General features: G+C 43.2%; 1 pseudogene; it reads left to right on the plus strand.

Annotated features, from left to right (window-relative positions):
* Positions 1-5,860: 5,860 nt before the first annotated feature.
* LOC700950 (large ribosomal subunit protein eL22 pseudogene) lies at positions 5,861-6,242 on the plus strand (annotated as a pseudogene).
* Positions 6,243-9,235: the final 2,993 nt, after the last annotated feature.

A 9,235-nucleotide genomic window follows, 5' to 3' on the forward strand; every position in this document is an offset into this window, starting at 1 on the left:
TATATCTGTCAATCTGTAAATACATTAAAAATCAGGAGCTCATGTTGATGCCTCTGGTTCTAATGTAACACAACAGGGTTCACCTTGCCCTTACCTTTTTATTTGTAGTTCTTTCTTTGACAGTGAAAAGCCTACCTCCCACTAAATACAATATATTTACTTATTTGCTGAATCTCAGAATACCCATCATACAGTTTCAGAGTTGGTAACCCATATTTCCTAGCTCTGTCTGCTGAGAGGGCCTAGATGCAGTGACACCCCAGTAACAATGAGGACATTCAGCACCCAGATCTTAGTTTCTAAATACCATTCCCTCAAAAAAGGAAGCAGAGTTCTTTGGAGAAATGATTAAGTACAGGGCAGGGTCAGTGAAATTATAAAATAATCCTGGAACATCTTGTGTCAGAAAGGAAGTGCTCAAAATAGAATAAGGGCATTTCAGACAAACACAAGGGGTAACTTGAAGATGCTTACATTGGCCATACCTAGGACAATTGCAACAATGATACGAATGATGTTGGTCATGGATTATCACTGGTAGAATAAACTAAATATCCACGAGTCTATACTGAAATAATTGCATAAGTAATTGGGAGAAAAGGGACAGCTCTTCCTTACTACTGAATTACAATTAATAAATGGAGAAGGAATTATGAAAGTAGAAAAATCACCTGTTGGTAAACACAGTGGTAATGAATATTACAGACAAGAATCACCAATGAATGCCAAAATTGGTGGGTGAAAGTATGATGATCAACAAGATATTTACATAGTGTCCAAGATAGCTCCTCATGAGATACTCATCAAGTTCAAAAGGAAAAATAGGATTTTACAATGGAGAAATCGTTGCCACATCATGTCTCAAAGTTAACATGTCCCGTAATGGGATGAGGCAATATCACATGTGCCTCCTGACATAATGCACGGGGAAGGGTATAACCTCGCTTCTGTGGCGTTCTCACCAAAAACACAAAACCTCATTCTCATTGTGAGAAAGCACTAGACAAACTCAAGTTGGAGGACATTCTACAAAATAATTGGCCAGTACTCTTCAAGAGTGTCATGGTTATGAAAGACAAAAATAGCCTGGACGCTTCAAAACTGTCAAAATCATGAGAGGAGGAGAAAGACTGAGCAGCTGCTCTGGATGGAAGGGTCCTACTGAGACGCGGCAGTGGAGTGCCACGTGCAGCCCTTGATTGCATTCTGGAGCAGAAAAAGGATGTTAGTGGGGCTACTGGCAACACTAAATAAAGTCTGTAGATTCACAGACAGTATTGCATTAATGTTCATTTCCTGGCTTTGATAATTCTGTAGCTATGTGAGATGTTAATATTTGGGGAGGTTGGTGAAGGTTATAGGAGAATTTGCTGTACTCTTTTTGTAAACTCAAAATTATTTCCAAGGAAAAAGACTTGAAAAGAAAAAGAAAGAGGGAATTAGATGGGATTGGGTAATTCTTCAGCCAAAAACCCTGCTGGCACCTCTGCCTACAGCATGAAGGGTTACTCTTTTGAGAGTGGTATTCAAGGACCTCCATAATCTGACCAAAATTTCCCCCAGATTTACTGCCCACTCTCCTGTCACCCACTCATCTCCATCAATCTCCATGGCATGCCAGATGCACTGCTTAGAAAACTCTTACTCATGTTCAGAGACCCTGTCGTGGGGCCTTTACTTTACATCCCCTTCAGGAAGCAGAGTTAGCTGTCGGCTCTTCCTTGGTCACCAGTCGTCTCTCCTGGAAATGTTGATCCTCCTCCAGAGCCTCTGCAGGCCTAGCTGGTATTGCTCACAACCCTTTTGTGCCCCCAGGAGACTTATAACTTGCAAGTACATGCAGCGGAAAAAAACCCCAAAACAACAACAACAACAACAAAAACAACAACAACAACAACAACAACAACAGCAACAACACCATAGTGACAGGCCCAGGAAAGCAGGTTAGAGGCAGGGAGCAAGAGAGTTCACATTCTGCTGTGACCGTAGGTGTTATTATTACTCCCTCTACGTTGGTGAGGCTCAGGGAGAGGAGGTGAACTGCCTGAAGCTACACCACCAGTAAGGACAAAGTCACAATTTGAACTCAATTCCTCTGCCTCCCTTACTGAAAGATACGAACTCAGAAATGCTCTGGACAGTCAGCCAAGCAATATCTTCAGACAGTTTATATTTTACTCCGACTCTCACCTCAAGAAGCCAAAATAAGATCATCCCTTAGGGGGCACTGCAGAGAAAATTCTCAAAGAGCTCGAGGGAAATGCCAAACCACTTCTACCCGCCCAACCCACAGGGAATTCAGGAATCATAGCTTGACGCATTTTCAGGAAATAGCCATGGATTTCACAATGGACTGAACTGACACTTAGCAATATGAATCTGCCGCAAAAACATCTCAAAACCGAGTACGTGGATACCAGGCACAATGGGTGGCTGAGTTCTTTTGCTGGACTCTCGATTTAGGCCAGTTTCCTCCTCTTCTAAATGTAGATTGATCAATTCAAAAGACACTGGTTGGAAAACTGCTATTGCTAAGCTCTGAGATAAGCACAGAACCCATCGCATAGGGTAGCAGCCAAGATTAACTGAAAAATAGGCTATATAACCATGGAATACTACTCAGCCATAAAAAGGAAGAAAATAATGGCATTAGCAGCAGCCTGGATGGAGGTGGAGACCATTATTCTAAGTGAAGTAAGCAGGAATGAAAAACCGAAGATCATATGTTCTCACTTATAAGTGGGAGCTAAGCTATGAGGATGTAATTCATAGGAATGCTATAATGGACTTGGGGACTGGGGAAAGGGAGTGTGGGAGGGGGTGAGGGATAGAATACTACACACTGAATACAGTGCACACTGCTCAGGTGACGGGTGCACCAAAATCTCAGAAATTGCCACTAAATAACTCACCCATGTTGACCGGGTGTGGTGGCTCACACCTGTAATCCCAGCACTTTGGGAGGCCAAGGTGGGTGAATCACTTGAGGTCAGGAGTTTGAGACCAGCCTGGCCAACATGGTGAAACTCTGTCTCTACTAAAAATATAAAAATTAGCTGGGCGATAATAGCGCATGCCTGTAATCCCAGCTACTCGGGAGGCTGAAGCAAGAGAATCGCTTGAACCTGGGAGGCAGAGGTTGCGGGGAACTGAGATCATGCCACTGCACTCCAGTCTGGGCAACAGAGTGAGACCTAAGATTATGAGGGGAAAAAAAAAGAGAAAAGAATTTCATATCCTTTGCAGGGACATGGATGAAGCTGGAAACCATCATTCTCAGCAAACTAACACAAGAATAGAAAACCAAACACCACTTATTCTCACTCATAAATGGGAGTTGAACAATGAGAACACATGGACACAGGGAGGGGAACATCACACACTGGGGCCTGTCGGAGGTGGGGGACTGGCGGAGGGATAGCATTAGGAGAAATACCTAATGTAGATGACAGGTTGATGGGTGCAGCAAACCACCATGGCATGTGTATACCTATGTAACAAACCTGCACGTTCTGCACATGTATCCCAGAGCTTAAAGTATAATTAAAAAAAAAAAAACAAAGAACTTACCTATGTAACCAGAAACCACCTGTTCCAAAACTATTGAAATATATATAGTTAAAATAAAGATCTACTATTTGATGGCAAAACAGGGTGATTATAGTCAACAATAATTTATTGCACATTTTTATGTTTTTTTGTTTTTATTTTTACTGTACCTTGTCTATGTACACTTAAAAGTAACTAAAAGAAGCCGGGCGCGGTGGCTCACGCCTGTAATCTCAGCACTTTGGGAGGCCGAGACAGGCGGATCACGAGGGCAGGAGATCGAGACCATCCTGGCGAACACGATGAAACCCCGTCTCTACTAAAAATACAAAAACTTAGCCGGGCGTGGTGGCGGCGCCTGTAGTTCCAGCTACTCCGGAGGCTGAGGCAAGAGAATGGTGTGAACCCGGGAGGTGGAGCTTGCAGTGAGCCAAGATAGTGCGGCTCACTCCAGCCTGGGCCACAGAGCGAGACTCCGTCTCAAAAAAAAAAAAAAAAAAGAAACACCGTCTCTACTAAAAATACAAAAAAATTAGGTGGGCGTGGTGGTGGGCGCCTGTAGTTCCAGCTACTTGGGAGGCTGAGGCAGGAGAATGGCGTGAACCTGGGAGGCAGAGTTTGAGTGAGCTGAGCTTGTACCACTGCACTCCAGCCTGGGTGACAGAGCAAGACTCTGTCTCAAAAAAAAAAAAAAAAAAGTAACTAAAAGAGTACAATTGGAATGTTTGTAACACAAATAAATGATAAATGTTTGAGGTGATATATACCTCATTTACCCTGATGTAATTATTATACATTGTATGATCACATCAAAACATCTCATGTGCCGCATAAATTTATACATCTACTATGTAACCATAAAAATTAAAAATATTTTAATAAGAAAAAATAAATCTATAGTAAAACTTTTACAAAAAAAAAAACAAAACCCGGCTATGTAGTTACTTCACACCAGGTTGGACATGAAGTCAAAATCATTAATGTTGGCTGTTAGAACTATAACTATTGGTATTATAACTGTTAATATTATTATTATTATTATTGAGATGGAGTCTTGCTCTGTCGCCCGACTAGAGTGCAGTGGCACAATCTCTGCTCACTGCAGCCTCTGCCTCCCAGGTTCAAGTGATTTTCCTGCCTCAGCCTTCAGAGTAGCTGGGATTACAGGTGTGCGCTACCACATCAGGCTCATTTAAAAAAATATTTTTGGTAGAGACGGGGTTTCACCATATTGACCAGGCTGGTTTCGAACTCCTGACCTGAAGTGATCCACCCGCCTTGGCCTCCCAAAGTGCTGGGATTACAAGATGAGTCACTGTGCCCAGCCAATATTATTATTATTTATTATTACTGTTTTGTGAGACAGTCTTGCTCTGTCACCCAGGCTGGAGTGCAGTGGTGCAATCTCAGCTCACTGCAACCTCCACTTCCTGGGTTTAAGCAATTCTTGTGCCTCAGCCTCCCAAGTAGCTGGGATTACAGGTGTGTGCCAACCATGCCTGGCTAATTTTTATATTTTTTGGTATTATTATTATTATCTTTTTAGTAGAGATGGGGTTTCATCATGTTGGCCAGGCTGGTCTCAAACTCCCGATTTCGGGTGATCTGCCCACCTCTGCCTCCCAAAGTGCTGGGATTACAGGTGTGAGCCACCATGCCCGGTCATAACTCTTAGTATTACACCTCTACCCTCACTCTACACTTGGCTTCTCCCTGTACCAAGTAGACCTTCCCATCTTCCTACATCTTCTCCTACCTGGGAGGATTCAGGGCCACATGTAAGAAAGGGGGCAGATTAAAGGGGTTGTGCTTATTGCAGCACAGTTCATAATTCGCAAGGTACAGAACCATCTTAAGTGCCTTGAGCAATGAGTGGATAAAGAAAATGTGGTATACATACACCATGGACTACTACTCAGCCATAAAAAGGAAAGAAATAATGTCTTTTGAAGCAACTTGGATGGAGTTGGAGACCATTATTCTAAGTGAAGTAAGTCAGGAATGGAAAACCAAATACCATATGTTCTTACAAGTGAGAGCTAAGCTATGAGGACACAGAGACATACAGAGTGATATAATGAACCCTGGAAACTCAGAAGGGGGAGGATGGGCGGGGAGTCTAGGATAAAAAACTACATATTGGATACAATGAACACTACTTGGGTGGTGCGTGCACTAAAATCTCAGAATTCACCATTATGCAATTCATTCATGTAACCAAATATAACTTGTACCCCCAAAGCTACTGAAACTTTATAAAATTAATTATAATTTTAAAAGAAACAGCTCTCTTTCTGCCTCCACTGCCGCCATGGCACCCGTGAAAAAGCTTGTGGTGAAGGGGGGCCAAAAGAAGAAGCAGGTTCTGAAGTTCACTCTTGATTGCACCCACCCCATGGAAGATGGAATCATGGACGCTGCCAATTTCGAGCAGTTTTTGCAAGAGAGCATCAAAGTGAACTGAAAAGCTGGGAAACTTGGTGGAGGGGTGGTGACCATTGAAAGCAGCAAGAGCAAGATCACCGTGACATCTGAGGTGCCTTTTTCCAAAAGTTATTTGAAATATCACACCAAAAAATTTTGAAGAATAATCTACGTGATTGGTTTGCATAGCTGCTAACAGCAAAGAGAGTTATGAATTACGTTACTTCCAAATTAATGAGGACGAGGAAGAGGAAGAAGACAAGGATTAAATTCCATTTATCTGTAATGTTTTGTACGAGTTCTTGAATAAAACTTGCAAACCAAAAAAAAAAAAAAAAGAAACAAAAACTTCCGTTTTCTTTTTTTGAGATGGGTCTCACTCTGTCACCAAGGCTGGCATGCAGTGGTGCAATCATAGTTTACTGCAGCCTCAACTTCCCGAGCTCCTGCCATCCTTCCACCTCAGCCTCCTGAGTAGCTGGGACTACAGGTGTGTGCCACCATGCCTGGCTAATTTTAAAATTTTTTTATAGAGACAGGGTATTGCTATGTTGTCCAGGCTGGTCTTGAACTCCTGAACTCAAGCCATCCTCCCACCTCAGCCTCCTAAAGTGCTAGGATTACAGGAGTGAGCCACTGCATCCAACCTCAAAAAACTTAAATCTCAACCCGTTGAGTCGCCCCCTCCTTTTCCTTCCCCTAACAGAGACATCCACATTCACACTTCACTGGCTCACTTTCTCCGGCTGTAACTTCTGTGCCTTGGGTTAGTAGCCCCTGTCCATCTGTGCAGAGAGTGGGCTAGCCTTGCCCAGCACTCACTGACAGCTCTCCCGGCGTGGGTCTTCCTGGTATCTCTGGAAATCCTCTCTTGTGCCAAAGGGAGAAGAGAAGGAGGCTTTGTACAGCTCAGGCCCTCCCAGTCACTGAGGCTCTTTTAACTGGGCTGTCCTCTCACCCTGTGTCTCTCCCCAGAGAGATGACTAGCCCCTAATTCCTGTTTCCTTTGGCCCTTTGCCTTTGGGTGTGGGTTGGGAGAGCAAGCCCCTGTCAGACTCTCCACCACTTGTGCCCTGGCCCAGCCAGGCCGGGAGGACCTATGCACATCCTAGAGCATCGCCTGTGGAGGCAGCACAGGTGCCTGGAGCAAATCCCCAAATCTGTAACTAGTCTCTGTGTGCCCTGGGGCACCTCCTAACTTCTCCAAGCCTCACATTCTCCATGCTTCCATGGCCCTGGCACGTCTCGTCACAATCTGCGTGGATCATGAGGCCTCGCCAGGGTCACGGAAGCATTAAGTGAAAGAGAAACGTCTGCACATTAGGGCCCTTCATTCATGCAGGTGGTTATGAGCGTTCTCCCCCAGCTTCACAGGGCTTGCTCTGCGCCCCCCATATCCCATTTGTTCCTTTCTCACCTCTATGCTTCTCCAGATTCTCTATTTAGTGCCTTTCCTGGGACTTGAGAGTCAAGAGGCCTAATCATGCTGAGGACCATGAGCTTTGGAATCAGATCTATCCAGCTTCCAAACTGGGATGTGCCACCCTCTACCCTTGAATCAAATACATTTAATAGCTCTTATTTTTTAAAATGGGGATAAGGATATCTACTTGATAGGTTTACTGACGCAAGGATTAAATAGCATAATGCATATACAGCCTTAGCACAATACCAGGTTCAGAGAAGTTTAGCAAATAATAGAACATTAATAAATAATAAGAGGTATTATTAGATCCAACTGGCTACCCCCTTGCTTTGCGGCCTGGCATATGGTTGGCATATTTCTCTAGTTCCTGCCACTGATGCCAGTCTCCCCTATCTTTAATTTCACTGGCCACTTTAGAGAACACTGGAAGGAGGAGGTTTGTTAGCTGGGTCCATACTATCATTTTGCCCAGGAGTTTCCCTTTACATGTTTGGGCTGGTTTCTGTTGGAAATAAATTGATTTCCAAACACTTATCTTAATTTTTTTCTTTTTTTTTTTTCTTTTTTGAGACAAAGCCTCACTCTGTCGCCCAGGCTGGAGTGCAGTGGCACGATCTTGGCTCACTGAAACCTCCGCCCTCTGGGTTCAAGCAATTCTCCTGCCTCAGCCTCCCTAGTAGCTGGGATTAGAGGTGTGTGCTACCATGCCTGGCTAATTTTTGTATTTTTAGTGGAGACAGGGTTTCGCCATGTTGGCCAGGCTGATCTTGAACTCCTGACCTCAAGTGATCCACCCGCCTCTGCCTCCCAAAGTGCTGGGATTACGGGCGTGAGCCACCGCGGCCGGCCTAACACTTGTTGATAGTGGCATCTTTTTTATTTTTTAGTTTAATTTTTAATTTTTAAATGATTTATTTATTTTTTAGAACAGTGTCTCACTCTGTCACCTAGGCTGGGGTGCAGTGGTATGATCATAGCTCACTGCAGCCTCAAACTCCTAGGCTTAAGCCATCTTCCTGCTTCAGCCTGCCCAGTAACAGGCATGTGCAACGCCCAGCTAATGTTTTTTTTTTAAAATTTTTAGTAGAGATGGGGGTCATGCTATGTTGCCAAGGCTGGTTTTGAACTCCTCAGCTCAAGTGATCCTCCCACTTTGGCCTCCCAAAGTGCTGGGCTTATAGGCGTGAACCACCATGCCTGACCAATAATGGCATCTTTACCTCATTCCTGATTTAATAAATAATACATTTCTCCTTTTTCTTGTATGTACATAGAAACTATTTAAGACAAAAGTAGTTGGCCCGGCATGGTGGCTCATTCCTACAATCCCAGAACTTTGGGAAGCTGAGGCAGGAGGATCACTTGAGCCCAGGTGTTCGAGCTGTTTAATTTCATCAAACATGGTTTCAGTATTTATTGAAATTATAAGTCTATTTTGTATTTTTGTTTCCTTGACCTTGTGACAGACATGATGTATAGAGATTTTCCCAGAAATCCCTTTGGAAATGAGCAGCTAGCAAACTACTTTATGTTCAAAGTAGTGGCAAAAGGATGGATCATGCAATAAAGAGAATTAAGACATTTAGATATACATTTAGGGAAAAATTTAACTTTGAGTCCTTCCTTGCAACCACATAAAAATTCTAGATGGATTAGACATTAGACCTTGAGAAAAACCTTAAAACTATTTGAAGAAAACATAGAAAAATATCTTTACAGTCTTGATTCAAGGAATCATAAGAAAGTTGTAAACTCCATAAGCCATAAAGGAAAATATTGAGAGATTTGGCTACCTAATATTTAAAACTTCTGAACAATGAAAGACCACCAAGAAAC

Source organism: Macaca mulatta, chromosome 12 (genome assembly GCF_049350105.2).
Source record: "Macaca mulatta isolate MMU2019108-1 chromosome 12, T2T-MMU8v2.0, whole genome shotgun sequence".
Classification (NCBI taxonomy): domain Eukaryota; kingdom Metazoa; phylum Chordata; class Mammalia; order Primates; family Cercopithecidae; genus Macaca; species Macaca mulatta.